Below are 15,286 nucleotides of genomic sequence, written 5' to 3' on the forward strand. Positions count from 1 at the left end.
GGACCCCAGTCATAAACAAGCTCTATAACAGAAGGAAGAAATTACTGCAAAAAAAAAATAAAAACCCAGGAATGGAGGGGCTCCCTGACAAACCTTAGCAAAAAACTAAGAACTCTCATAAAAAACTCTAAGGCTAGCTTTGAAAGAAAGATCGCAATGGACACCAAAGACAATCACAAAGCATTTTTTAACTACATCAAAAACCTCAATAACAACTCTCAGATCTGCTCCGAACTACAGCATAATGGCTCAAAATTCACGGAACCAACTGATATCGGCAATATATTGGCAGATAGGTTCAGTGCAAATTTCAGCTCACCCTCTCCCTAAAGGGCTCATATCCATACCAGAAGATTGTGCTGCCCCTAAAATCACAGACACTCAGGTGAAAACAGCACTCACCAAGTCAAGAAACACAGCATCCATGGAACCAGATAACATCCCAGGCTGCATGCTACATGAGCTCCAAATGAATTAACCCCTCCCATACCATATTTAACCACAGCCTCACCTCAGGATATGTGCCCATAGAGTGGTGCATGGCAACTGTCATACCACTCCACAAAGGAGGTGCAACCACTGACCCCAGGAATTACCGCCCCATCAGCCTGACGAGTCTTGTCTGCAAGGCCATGGAGCATGTCATCATGGAACTCAGAAACAATGACACTGGGAACCTACAAACCCTGGACCCCACCCTGTTTGAGTTTGTGAAGGGAAGGTCATGTCTCCTACATCTGGTTGACTTTTTCGAAATGGTCACTAAAGCTGAAGGCAAGCTGGTTCACACAGCATACCTTGATCTTGCAAAGGCCTTCGACACTATTCCCCACTCAGGAATTATAGACAAACTCACCAACCTAAATATAACCCCCTACATAACAAGATGGGTTGCAAACTGGCTCACGGATAGAACCCATACAGTGAGAATATGAAATGCTAGATCAGACTCCAAACCTCTGACTAGTGGTGTACCACAGAGCTCAGTCCTGGGACCCCTCCTGATTGGTATCTACTTCTCAGAAGTACAAGCAAACACGGAGGGACTATGGCTAACAAAGTTCGCAGATGACTGCAAACTGGGAGCCATAATAGAGAATCCTAGTGACATTGACATCCTTCAAAATGGTCTGATGGACACAAATACATGGTGCCAAAACCATGGTCTCAAACTAAATGCCAAAAAGTGCATTGTTATTCCCTTTGGGAAAAACCAAGTACCTATGAACTACAACATAGGTGGCAGCCCACTTATCACAGAGAGTGTGATAAGAGACCTAGGGACTCAGGTAGACAGTAACCTCTCTTTCGACAACCACATTGCTAAAGTGGTTAGAAAATCCTTCTACATGGCCCACCTTATCACAAAGGGGTTTGCATCTAGGAATAAGGAAGTTATTATCCCCCTGTACTCATCACTAATTAGACCCATTATTGAATATAATGCCCCATTCGGTATGTACCTAGCAAGACATCTGCAGCAGCTGGAGAGGCCTCAAAAGTACCTCACAAAGAGGATAAAGGGCCTTAAACAGATGTCCTATGCCATGAGGCTAAAAAAACTCAGACTGCATTCGGTCGCGTACCGGCTACTCAGAGGTGATCTCTGCCTGACATACAAGGCTATGTCAAACCCCGAATTGCTAGAAATGCTCCACCTAAGGAAAACCCAATCCACCAGAGCTACACGCTCAAGGGATATAAACCTAACATCATCAATAAACAGGACGTGTTGGAGGGACAGATTCATGTCCCAGAGACTTCCCTTGCTCTGGAACAGGGTCCCCATATATGTAAGGCAGAGCTCCTCGTTGGCACTCTTCAAGAGAAATCTTGATGAGTGGATGGGAAACAGGAAATTCACCCCGGGAATCACTGCTATGGCCCTGCTCAACAGGGGTGCAGGTAACTAAACCACCTTGGAGGGAGTGCTATAGCACAAAATTTATGGCTAGGCTTAATTATGCCCTAGGGCCAGTAGCCTAGTACCTACCTATGAACCTATCAGCCTTGGTTATGGATGGCCTCTTGAGCTTTGAAGAACTGAGTAGCTGACTCACTGCTCCAATCTCAGTGGAGGGTGTGGACACTGCCACAACTTAATTGTCACAAATTTAAAGGTGTGGGCACCGCCACAACTTGATTATCACTAAAGTAATGGTATGGGCACTGCCACAACTTGATTGCCACTAATTTAAAGGTGTAGGCACTGCCACAACTTGATTGCCACTAATTTAAAGGTGTAGGCACTGCCACAACTTGATTGTCACTTGATTGTCACTAATTTAAGGGTGTGGGCACTGCCACAACTTGATTGCCACTAATTTAAGGGTGAGAAACACAAACACTTCAGCAGAACAGCTGGAGGCATGCACATGGAGGTAACATGCAAACCTCTTCATTATGGCATATTGCTAGAAGAATACAAGGACCACTTACAGCAGTCTTGCATAATGACTTCCCATATCATTCATCACTAGAATGGTTCCAGACATTTGTCACTCCGTATCTGCCCCTCTATAATTAGGTATACATGGGGAGCACATAACTCCATATGAATTTCCAGAAGGAGTCATTACTGGGCACATTGCCAGTGCTGCAACGAGAATTTCTGGTTAACATCAAAGATTGAAACAATACTAATTTCATGGACTTTAATTGTACTTTGATTTAGGAATGGGGTCAATTCCCGTCATGGTGTTAGAAACCCAAAAGACTTGGAGAAATTAAAAAAGAGCATAACTTGTACAGTAGTGTGCAATCCATTATGAAGTTAGATGCCTGCTTCAAGGATGGTCTGGCAGTGAAAGATTCCAGTAGACTGTTTCCTTCAGTAGGATAAGCACTATTTTATAGTAGTGGTAGTGTTACATTTTTTATGTTTGCATATGCTTTAAGTGTACAAATAATTTGAAGTGAATCACATATTCATTTCATGTTTCCTTCCTATATTCAGAGAAGATAACCACATAACCCATGCACTCAGGTCACTCCACAACAAGTACAAATATGACTCTGTCATTGTCCATGTGGGTGTGAATGACCTGAGATGAAACTCCCTGGACTACATGAAAAGAGATATGGAAGAGCTCTCCGATCTTGTAGCCAAGGCAGGTATGACCCTAGACCTGAGTAGCATCCTGCCATCACCCAGAATGATACCACAGTACATAGGTTCATAGGTTCATAGGTAGGTACTAGGCTATCAGCTCAAGGGCCTATGTAAGCCACCCAAGAAAGTTATTTTCCTGTGCCACTGTCAAGCAGAGACACAGAAGTGATCCCTGGGGTGTATTTCCAATTTCCTATCTACTCATCAAGATTTTTCTTGAAGAGTGCTAATGAAGAATTTTGCTTGACATAGATGGGTAGCCTGTTCCAATTGGCAAAGCTTCTGGTGTCATTCTAAGGGGATCCAGTATCTGTCTGCCTGGGATGACATGGTTGACAGACCACGATGCTTTGCCAGAGATGGCCTGCAGCTGTCACCCCTGGGATTACAGATACTGGCTAAGGGTCTTGCCACCCCATAGTGCCTTTTTTAGGAAAGGTTCAAATGACAAATTCACCACCGTAACAGGAACAGACAAGCAAAAACTGAGGGTAATGCTACTCAATACTAGAAGTCTAAATCTCAAAATGCACTCACTCGAGGCACTCATTAAAATGGAGAACATTGATATCTGTGTAGTGACTGAGACCTGGTTCAAGGCTTTAGAGACCACTGCGTTACCAGATTATAACCATACCACACTTTCTGGCCATCTAATCTGGACCAGAACACCAAAGGCAAAGGTGTGTCCATATTCATTAAAGATATCCACACCTCCAGGCTAGTTGCACAGCATAATAGGTTCATAGATTATAGGTTCCAAATGCAACTAACTCTGGACAAAACTGCAATCTAAATTGTAGCTTGCTACAGATTCCCCACCATGCCCCAGGATTCCCACTCTTCTTTTCTTGATATACTGGAAAATATTAGGGTTCAGCCAAACACCCTAATAATGGGCGATTTCACCTACCCCACCATTAACTGGGAAAACTACTCATGTACCAACTCCTTCACTCAATGTTTTCTGGAATTCATAAATTCCAATGCCCTGGATCAACTTATCCACACCCCCACCAGGGGCAACAATATCCTAGACCTAGTCATTACCAACATGAGTGACCGGTGTTCTACACCTGAAGTCAACTCCTCGTTGGTCAGATCCGAGCATAAGTTAATCACCCTAGATATCCTGATCTCACCCCCACCCAACATTAAGGAAACCATGGTAAAAATTTTCTCCAAAGCCAACATCATGCTTCTTAAGACAGAAGAGGTGAACTTCATGACATCCATGCAGATGAGCAATACAGTTATGACTGCTGAATCCTACACAAATGCACTCTATAAGCACTTACATGAGTGCATGGATTGTGCTATTCCAAACAGAACCAAGAAGCCAATCTGGTGGTCCCCTGCCATGAACAAACTCTACAACAGAAGGAAGAAACTGTTGCAAAAGAGAGAAAAATCTCATGAGTGGAGGAGTTCCCTTGTCAGCCTCAGTAAGAAGCTGAGATCCCTTATAAGATCCTCCAAAGCTAGCTACTTAAATAAAAATCGTCACTGATTCTAAGGGCAACCACAAAGCATTCTATAGCTATGTCAAGAATCTCAATGGCAGCACCCAGATCTGCTCTGAGTTACAGCACAACGGCACAAAAATACAGAACCAACTGATATTGCCAACATCCTGGCAGATACGTACAGTGCTAACTTTACTCCCCCTCTCACCTCCTAAAGGGCACATATCTATACAGGAAGAATACAGAGTCCCTGTAATCACATCTATGCAGGTAAAAGCTGCACTCTCTAAAACCAGAAACACAGCATCCATGGGACCAGACAACGTCCCAGGCTGCATTTTACATGAACTTCAGAACAAACTGGCTCCCCACCTAAGCACCATGTTCAATCATAGTTTCATGTCAGGCTTTGTGCCCACTGAATGGTGCACAGCAACAGTTATCCCACTCCACAAAGGGGGAGCCACCACTGATCCTGGGAACTATCACCCTATTAGCCTGACAAGCCTGATCTGCAAGGCCATGGAACGTATCATCATGGAACTCATAAACAAAGACATTGGTAACCTCCAAACTCTGGACCCCACCCAGTTAGGGATTGTGAAAGGCAGATCATGCCTTCTGAACCTGATCGACTTCTTTGTGGCAGTCACCAAAGCCGTAGACAAGGGTAAGGTGGTTTACACAGCTTATCTTGACCTCACCAAGGACTCAATAATCTTGGTATAAATCCCTAGCTCACAAGATGGGTTGCCAACTGGCTCACTGACAGAACCCACACTGTAAAAGTTGCAGACTCCAAATCTGACTTCAAACCAGTGACAAGTAGAGTACCACAGGGTTCAGTCCTGGGACCTCTCCTGTTTGATATCTACTTCTCTGAAGTACAGGCTAAGGCAGAAGGCCTCTAGCTAATGAAATTCGTAGACGACTGCAAACTAGGAGCCATAGTCGAGTCTCCAAATGATGTGGGCATCCTACAGAAGGGTCTCACTGAGACAGATGCCTGGTGTCAGAGGCATGGCCTCAAGCTCAATGCCAAAAAGTGCATTGTCATCCCCTTTGGTAAAAAAATCTGTACCCATGAACTACCACATAAATGGCTGTCTACTTAATGCTGAATGTGTGATAAGGGACCTTGGGACCGAGGTGGACAGTAGTTTCTCCTTTGATAGTCACATCACCACAGTAGTCAGGAAATCCTTCTATGTGGCACACCTCATCACAAAAGGGTCCTCATCCAGGAAAAAAGAGGTCATTGTTCCCCTCTACTCGGCACTCATTAAACCCATTATAGAGTACAATGCCCCTTTTGGAATGTACCTCACAAGACATCTGCAGGAGCTGGAAAGGCCATAGAAGTACCTCATAAAGAGGACTACTGGCCTCAAACAGAGGCCCTACACTGACCATCTCAAAAAACTCCAGCTTTACTCAGTAGTATATTGTCTACTCTGAGATCTCTGCCTAACATATAAGGCTATGTCAAACCCAGAGCTGTTGGACATGCTACACCTAAAGAAATCCCAATCCCTCCGAGATACACACTCTAGGGACCTAAACCTTGTCACTACAATAAACAGGACATGCTGGAGGGATAGATTCCTGTCCCAGAGACTTCCTATACTCTGGAACAAGCTACCCATCTATGTCAAGCAAAGTTCCTCATTAGCACTCTTCAAGAAAAATCTTGATGAGTGGATGGGAAATAGGAACTACTCCCTGGGGATCACTTCTGTGGCTCTGCTCAACAGGCGCACAGGAAATTAACTTTCTTGGGTGGCTTAAGCCAGGGAACCTTGTTGGCTAGGCTTACTTAGGCCCTTGGGCCGATAGCCTAGTACCGGGTCTATATTATAACATCGAAGTCTTAAAACTTCGAATGTTATAATATCGAACCCTATGCATCACTGAAAATAGCAAAGCTGCAGAATATTGAATACTTTCCTAGGGAAAGTATTTGGTGGGCCGTTTCTGCAGCTTCACTATTTCCTCGACTGTGGAGTGAAGGTTAGAAACTGGGTTAAGGTAAGTGTGTGAACCGATCGGGTTAAGGTGAGTGTGTGATAGTTAGAGACCTTAGGATTAGGGAGCGGGTAAGGTGAGTGTGCGATTGGGACCTTAGGGTAAGGGAGCGGGTAAGGTGAGTGTGCGATAGTTATGGACCTTAGGATTGGGGAGTGGGTAAGGTGAGTGTGCGGTAGTTACAGACCTTATGATTAGAGTTGGGTAAAGGTAAGTGGATAGCTAGTAGTGTATGTATGGTTTAGTGTAGGGTTTTGTGATGTGTATGTGTGTGGATTATTTATTTTGGTGTGCTTGTGTTATGTGCATGTTTGTCGAAACAGCAAATTTTTTCCATGGAAAAAATTTGCTATTCTGAGTGTTCAGTGTTATAGTCTTTCAATCAAAATGGTTCGATGTTATAACATTCAAAGTTTTAAGACTTCGATGTTATAATATAGACCCCTAGTACCTACCTATGAACCTATGAAGAATAAGGTGAGGGTTAAAGATTAACTTTTTAACTTTACTCTTAGTATTGTTCAATTAGGTCTAATTGGTAAGGTAGTAATGAAGTAAAAGACAAACACACACCAATAGCATATCTCAGCATATTAGAATAGTATTATGAAACATTTTGCTGATTGTACTTTGTGTACCATACCTCTCAACTACCCAGATTTTCACAGAATGTCCAGATTTTTGCCTCTTATTTTTGGTCTGTTTCTCATAAAATTGTGGTTTTCTGACAAATGAATGGGAAATCATTGAGGACTGAAATCAAAAAATAATGGCAGAGTTTTGACTTATTGATTTCAGAAAATTCATACTAATGTAGAACATATTCCCCAGGATTTACTAATCTTCCATGTAAGACTAGATTAGTCTTACACGGAAGCGCCAGTCTAAGAGTATGACGGCAGTGCGCCATGCGTATTAATGAAGGCACGCTGCTTCAACTCTAAAGCTTACATGGAGCATGGATGAGTGTAGGGGGCATGTCGGACTGCCGAGCAGTCCAAAAATCCTTGCCCCTGCAATGAAGAAATGCCGCAATTTCAAGTTACATGAGCGAGTCCGCTCAAATGTGCACAATGGAACACTACACTCCCCCATATGTTAAACAACTGACAAAATTAAAAATAGAAAGATTTTTTTTTTTTTTTTTATTTCATCTGATATAGCTGCTCGTATTTGCGCGTATTTGCATGGGTTTGCCCATTGCTTAGCTACAGTTAGCAGCTTAGACACCAGAAGAGGATAATAAGAAAAATATATGCAAATTAAGCAAAATAGTGATAGAGTAGTGGTTACAGCCTTTGCACAAAGAGGAGGCATTCCCAGTTTGAGTCCCACTACTGCACATTCCATTTTCTGTTGGAAATCTGTATACAAAAATATTTCCTGACATTTTTTATGTATAAGTTTGGTAAAAAGCATTGAAAAGAAAAGTTAAATATAGTAGTGAACAAATTATATATATATGAAGGTGAAATGGTTATGCATTCTGAGGCATTGGTACCCTATTTTAAGCAATATAAAGTACTGCTAAGCCCATTTTACCCGTATTGAGCATATTTAAATCCAAATGTTTGTAGCTGCGCACTGCGTTAAACAGTGCAATGTCTTTCCGCGTAGCTGTGCCCCGCACTGACCAGCGCAACAACAACATATTTGCGCGTAGCTGCACACTGCACTAACCAGCACAATGTTGGGCAACGTCGAGCAATGTCAAACAACATTGAGCAACATTGGGCAAAGTTGAGCAAAGTCGGTTAAACACGGCCACACCTCCTTTAGTGTACCTTAACCAGTCAGGTCTGCCCAGTAGGAAAATAAAAAGCAGTGACAGGGCTCGAACTCAGGATACTGTGCAGTATAGTCACAGTACTTAACCACTAAGCCATGACAGCATTTCATAAACATGCACTTACATATCTATCAAAGGAATTTTAAACATTGCCAACATCAGCTAAGCAGGCGTGCCTACAGCTGAGTTTTTTTCCAAAAGTGGCCAATCACAAATAAGTGTGGGAAATGAGGCATATTTAAGCTCCACAGGTGGGAATACTTGCTATAACTGGTTGTAGCTTCCTTCTGCAATCAGCATGGCTGGTGTTGCAGAAGGCACTCGATTTAGAGTGCAACGCTGGGGCATTGAGGAGTCCAAAGTAATGGTTTGGTTCCTTATCCACAATCATGAGGAAAGACTCTTGTGGGGCCAGTACCAGGGTACCCAGTATAAAACAGAGGCCTGGAACAGTCTTGCCTGTGATCTCACCAGTGCCTCTGGTGTTCCTCGGACTGGTGAGCAGGACAGGCACCATTATTCTGACCTGAAGCAATGTAGGGAGGATCAACTGGACCAGTGGATCCAGGATTCCCGTGCAATGCCTAATGCCCCAGTACTGAGTAAGTAGCCATTGTATTAAGTAGTTAAGAATTGCTATGCTTGTCTATACTATGGATAGGTATGTCTCAATATCACTGCATTTACTTCACAGCTGCAGGTGTCCGGGCTATGAACCAGCAAGCCCATGAAGATAGGCTGCAAAGGCTGCATCATCAGGCAGGTTAGTAATTATTCTGCATGTACTGTTATATAAAATAAATGAGACAGCCTTCAAAAAGTGTTTTAAGCCAATAAATAAAGGTGTAATAATCCTTTAATAAATGTATAATTCCTGGAGTGCATCTGTGTTATTTTCTTTGATATGTTTTTGTACAGCTGCATTCTACAAATAGTAGTGTTGTATTAAGCAGTGTCAATCCACACTTGGGTAGGCCCATATAATGTGGATGAAGGGAGTGCCAGTAGCTTTTATGCATATTTACAGCCCTCAACTGTTGGTTCATGCCCAGCATGTACAGGTTACAGTGTTAGTGTGCTGCCAGAAATGTAGGGAGCTGTTAACATATAACTGATACTTTCACCTGAACATATCTATATAATTATATGAAAGTAGAGCTGTCAGTGTACCATCTTAGAAGTAGTGTGTGTGAGCAACTCTCAAAATATGTTGCAGTAACATCTGCATCTTGGGCAGTTTGTATGTAAGATATAGCTCATATATATAATGATCTATCAAAATCCAATTGCACAATATAAGAACATTGAGTAGTGTAATAATACATGTAAGGGACATATAACTGCAGGCAATAGGAATGTAGTGAAAACTAGACTGATATATAAGTTGTTAATTGAGCTATCTTTTTCCACCCTACTGTATGTGCATAAAAATGCAATTCCACACCTCAATCGATATGTCTAATCTCAAAACATTTGTTGGGATATATGTTCTATTGGTTTATAAATATTTGCATTTATTTCTATGCATGTACCCTGTTAAAATACCGCAATATTGGTGGCCTGTTGCCATAAATTCAACCTACATGCTATTGTAATGTCCACTATTGTTCTATATATGCATGTGTTATGCTTGCTTTTCAACTGTTGAAAATCTGGTGTGTTGGGTTAATGGGAATACGTCTGCATGCTGTTATAACTAATTGGGAATGCCGTTGACTGTTACTAACCAATATCTTTATTAAACTCTCCAAAACATAGTTCATATGGGAAGGCCGGTCCCAGCGGACCCACATGTCCCACCTCAGCTGGCCATGGCACCTGGCACCAGCAGATCTGGTGCCCAGCCTGGGACCTCCTCCTCCATTGGCTCTGTGCCACTTTTGGGTGGAAGCGCTGCAGGGGATGGAGCTCGGCCCCCCCCTTGCAAGTGTGGGCGGAGGAGAGGCACCTATCACCCTTCGAACGGTCTGGGCTCTGGTGTGTAGAGAGATTGAATGTTCTGTTACAGAACCTCTACACCAGCTTGAGGCCTGAGTGGCACAACTCCCAGGTCAGCCTGCCCCTCCTACACAGCCCCCAGCACAGCCACCCTCTGGGCCGTGAAGGTGCAGTGGTGACTGCCCATGGGTGGGGACCTCAGTCCCACAGTTTCCATCTGGGGGCTCATGGGTATGCAATTTCCAAACATCCCTCCCTGTCAAAGGTGTTCACCCACCACATGTGTCATATACTGCCCCTGTATGCGTCTTGTTTGTCTTGTCTGTTTACCTCCCCAACCTACCTCCCCAAATATACCTACTTCCCCTACCACACATTCCACTCTCACCTGAAAAAAAAGGGCAATCTGCTCCCAAAAAAAATTTACGCCCCATACATAGCTGCCCATTTTGCATACATGTCCACTGGACACATGAAATGTTATTTAATTGGCATTACAACATACTTTGTTGTCCTCGCCCCTCTCTCAGGGATTAAAGGTTTCATATCTACCTCCAAATTTATTGCATATGCACAGCTGTTGCTGTTGAAGAAATGGGCAGCTATGGACCTTCCCTACATCCATCCTGCACATCCTGAGCTATTTTCCATACTGTCTTTCCCTCTTTGTGCCCCCTTTTTCACCGTTTTCCTATCTCCCCATTTTTCTTTTTTTTCAAAGAAATGAGCACGGGGGTTAGCGGGAGTGAGCAGTATTAAGCAGTAGTTAGTGGGTTTGCACGAGTTTGCTCTTATTTGTGCTTGGCTAAGCAATGCGCAGTAATGGGCAAACCCACGCAAACCTGCTCACAACTGCTTAAAAGTGCCTTAGTCACTCTGTATGTGAGGGCCCTTGTTCTGCTCAGGAGCAAAATAAAACACCTCTGTAAGTCTTAAACCCCAGACCTTGCACACACACTACACAACATGAAGTACCACTAAACCACGGTAGATATACATCACGTTGGTGCTTAAATACATATATCATGCATCAGAATGAGTGAATGTAAAAGAAAAATAGGAATACCATACCACACAACTTGTTCTGTGGATGTTGACCAACAGTTGTTGTGGGATTACATTACATGGCTGTAATAAGAGAAGCAGCTATTCTAGCAGGAAATAATGTTGCACCATCAATTTACAACCCCACACAGTATCACAGCATAACAAACACGGGTATATCTGTTTAGGGCAGAGGCCATACCTCCCAACTGTCCCTAATTTTCAGGGATGTCCCTGATTTTGAAACAAATTTTAGTGTGTCCCTCTGAATCCATCCGAAAACTACTGACTTTGGCCAGAAAGGTGGTGAATTACACTTAATGAATAATGACAATAATTAAGAGTTAGACACTTCTTTTACTTCAGAAAAGGTATATTAATTCATATGCTCTGATTCTCTCAATGTCTCAACTTAATGGCACTAATATTTTAAAGGTGTCCCTGACTGTCCCTGACTTTTTCTTTACTTTTCCCTGAGTCTGTTCAAACATGTACCTGAGCGGTTGAGAGGTCTGGCAGAGGCAGAAACACAGAGGCACATCAGCCTTTCTGCTGTTACACACTGTGCAAATAGCTTTGGAAGGAGTTTCAAAAGCATACCCTTATGTAGGAATACAACACGGAAATACAAATGGATGTAGACATGCACTGGTAGCAACCAACTGTAAGAATGCCATTGCTATATTGCTGAAAAGACCTGTGTGGTGCACAGACAAAAAATAACAGGATATTCTCTGGCTATCAAGTAGATAGGTCCAGAGTTGGGAGTTACGCAGACTACTTGCCTTGATAAACTAACATGTACACAGCAGCCCTGTAAGTCCAGCAAGATAAAATCCACACAATACTATTTACGCTCTCTGTACTTCTGCACCCCTACCCAAATGTAGAATATACCTGTGTGTGCAGGGTCTACCAAGGATGTAGGTAAGCATACTCACAGTACTGAAATGTGTCCAGTTTTCCTGAGCAGCTTGTGCTAATGTCAACACTAAAAAAGCACAGACTGTTTAGAACTGTGTAAATGAACATTCACAGTATAGCAGTTCACAAACAATTCTTGTGCCAAAGGAATACATCTCAATAACTAGCTTTGTATGGCAGTTAATTGTAACAGTTGAAAAGAAAGTACATCTTTCCATGTATCTTGGGGTAGCATTTTGAGGGGTGAGTACATTTCTACACTGACAAGTGGGTACTGGAAGAAGCAACATTAGGTCTGAGTACAAAATATAAATCTGACTACACCCCTGGCTTCTGATATAAGAACTATACCAACCTTCTGTCTTAAACAATGATGTCCACAGCAAACAAGGATGATCTCCATCTTGGAAAGCTGAAATGGACACACCTACATGAGACAGCAATTTATAGTACTGGGTTGCTATGAAAGTGATTACTGCAATTACTACACAGCAGGCTGCATGCAATTAGCAAATGGTGGCCACTAATTGGTGCAGAGGCCATCACATACTCGTGCAAATTCCTACAAGTGCAGGCTGCAATCTCTGCCAACAAACTCAATCACTCTATTGCAGAGACTGACAGAGAGAGAGAGAGAGACAGAGAGAGAGACAGAGAAAAGGAAAAAGAAAAAGCAATATTACCAAATCATACAAAGGAAAGGTATGTGACACATATGTATTTACTGGCATGTAGTAGATGTTACTGAAGAATAGTCTACATAATGTGAACCATTCATATGTGGCAACAGTACTTCTTTATGCACAGATGTTCTGCTTAACTACTCCTATGGACAGTACTGTGTGTACCTGTGGGCAGTGGGACATACCTGTGAAATGTGTAGCTCAGCATTAAATGTCAAAGATCTGATCCATGTTATCTGTATTCTGTACAGTAATGTGACCAATGGCTGTTGGGGGGATTAGCGCTGACATTATATAAACATGGGTGTGACAGAAGAACACATGCATGATAGTCATATTAAAGTGTAGCTTAGCACAACTGCTGTAGCAGAATAGTATGCTTATCTAGCATCTGTAGCCATATATACCCCCCCCTAATGTTAGTGTGTGTTCATATGTGACACCTGTTTGTGTTGCAGCAAGGCCCAACAGTTCAGCTGTGAGGTTCAGGGACTTACAACAGTGTGGACCTTGTGTGTGTATGCCACACACATACGGAGAAATATATATGTGTCATATATATTCACATCTGTATATGTGCATAGAGCAGGGGACATATTGCAACTATTTGTGAAGGGTGGAGATATATATGTTGGTGAAGGTTAGTATGTGCATATTTATATGTAGGTTTTAGTGTGCAACAAACAAGACAGCATACAGTGCTGATATATGACATGTGGTGGTTATACACTGTGGGTGGTTTGTTCAGTTTGCAATGTTGTAAGGCCTGCTGCAGTTACCTGGGCTGTGAATACCTTCAATGCATTTATCCCAAGACTGTGTGATTTTATTACATTACTGTACACCTTACATCCTTTGTATAATTGATATTCTCACTATGAAAGGTGAAATGTATATGTGCCTACATATATATGTATATGTAGACCAATGGATGTGTATATATATATATATATATATATATATATATATATATATATATATATATATATATATATATATATATATATATATATATATATATAGTTATATATACTCATGCACACCTACATCTACTTGTTGCAATAGATTCTCTGTACTGTTGACTGACTGTGATGGTCAATATGTTTGTGAATACATCAAAGATATGTATCTGTGGGATAGCTTAGTGGGAAACTGTTTATGTCATGGTATTATGGGTCCTTACTTTGATCATAGCAAAAACTGTGTATTCTGTTGCTAGGCAGAATAAGTGCTATTGCATACAGTGTGATTAAGTCCCTTGGTTTTAACTAGGGTGTGTTGTTGGAGGCTATAGCACTACATCTATGATTATTGATTGGTACCGATGTTGAATGCAAATCCTGTGTGTACTGTAGTACTACTTGAAGCTCTGGGCCTGTACAGCAAAGTATGGTGTATGTCCACATTGCTTGCATCCACTGTTTTGTGTGGTCCTTGTATTCATCACAGATTACATTTCTCAAGATTAAGGTTGTGTAAGTACTGACACACAGTACTGTATAGTACACTCAGAAATCTTATCTGGGTTGTCATACCTTTGTGTCCTGTAATTATGTCTGATGTGTGTGTGGGTATGTCTGTAACATGTCCTTTGACATATGTGTGGTAAAACATATAACTGCATATCTAGCAACATTCATAGTGTACTACAGCAGTATGCGACCTATATTCCCAATTGTGCACATATTTTGGCCACGAGTTTGCCATTAACAAGTTGTGTGGTATAATAGTAATACATTTACTGGACCTTACACTGATTGTGATGGATGATATATTTCTTTACACATCAGCTTGATGTATATCTGATGTGGCTAGGTGGTGCATCGTGTTGCATACAGTGTGCCAGGTACTCTTATATAGTCTTATATAGTGATTTTATTTTGTTGGTGTGCAGAACATGGTTCATTAAATAGAGAGTGAGCAAGACCCTTTCAAGCAGTTGTGGGGTGAGCAGTGATAAGTGGCAGTTACAGTGTTTCACTCTTGGTTAGCTTATAGGTTGCTATATATGGCAGTCCAGTGATATCTGTACTGTATAATGTTAAATGTGCCATATGACTTGCTCAGACATGCTTTTGTATTTATGTCTTCCAGGGATCATGGCCCATCGCAGGAACCCCAGTTACAGTAGTGCTGAAGATGATTATCATTACTAGCAGTATGATTCAGCACTACCATCTCATGTTCTCACGAACCAGCCAGGACCAGCAGGAGCGTACTGCAATGTGGCAAGATGTTGTACGCAGGGATAATGAGGTAGGCCTATATAACTGGACATATGAGCAGGTATGCCACCACTACAGTG

The sequence above is a fragment of the Protopterus annectens genome, chromosome 3.part1 (genome assembly GCF_019279795.1).
Source record: "Protopterus annectens isolate FY-2018-M chromosome 3.part1, PAN1.0, whole genome shotgun sequence".
Lineage (NCBI taxonomy): Eukaryota > Metazoa > Chordata > Ceratodontiformes > Protopteridae > Protopterus > Protopterus annectens.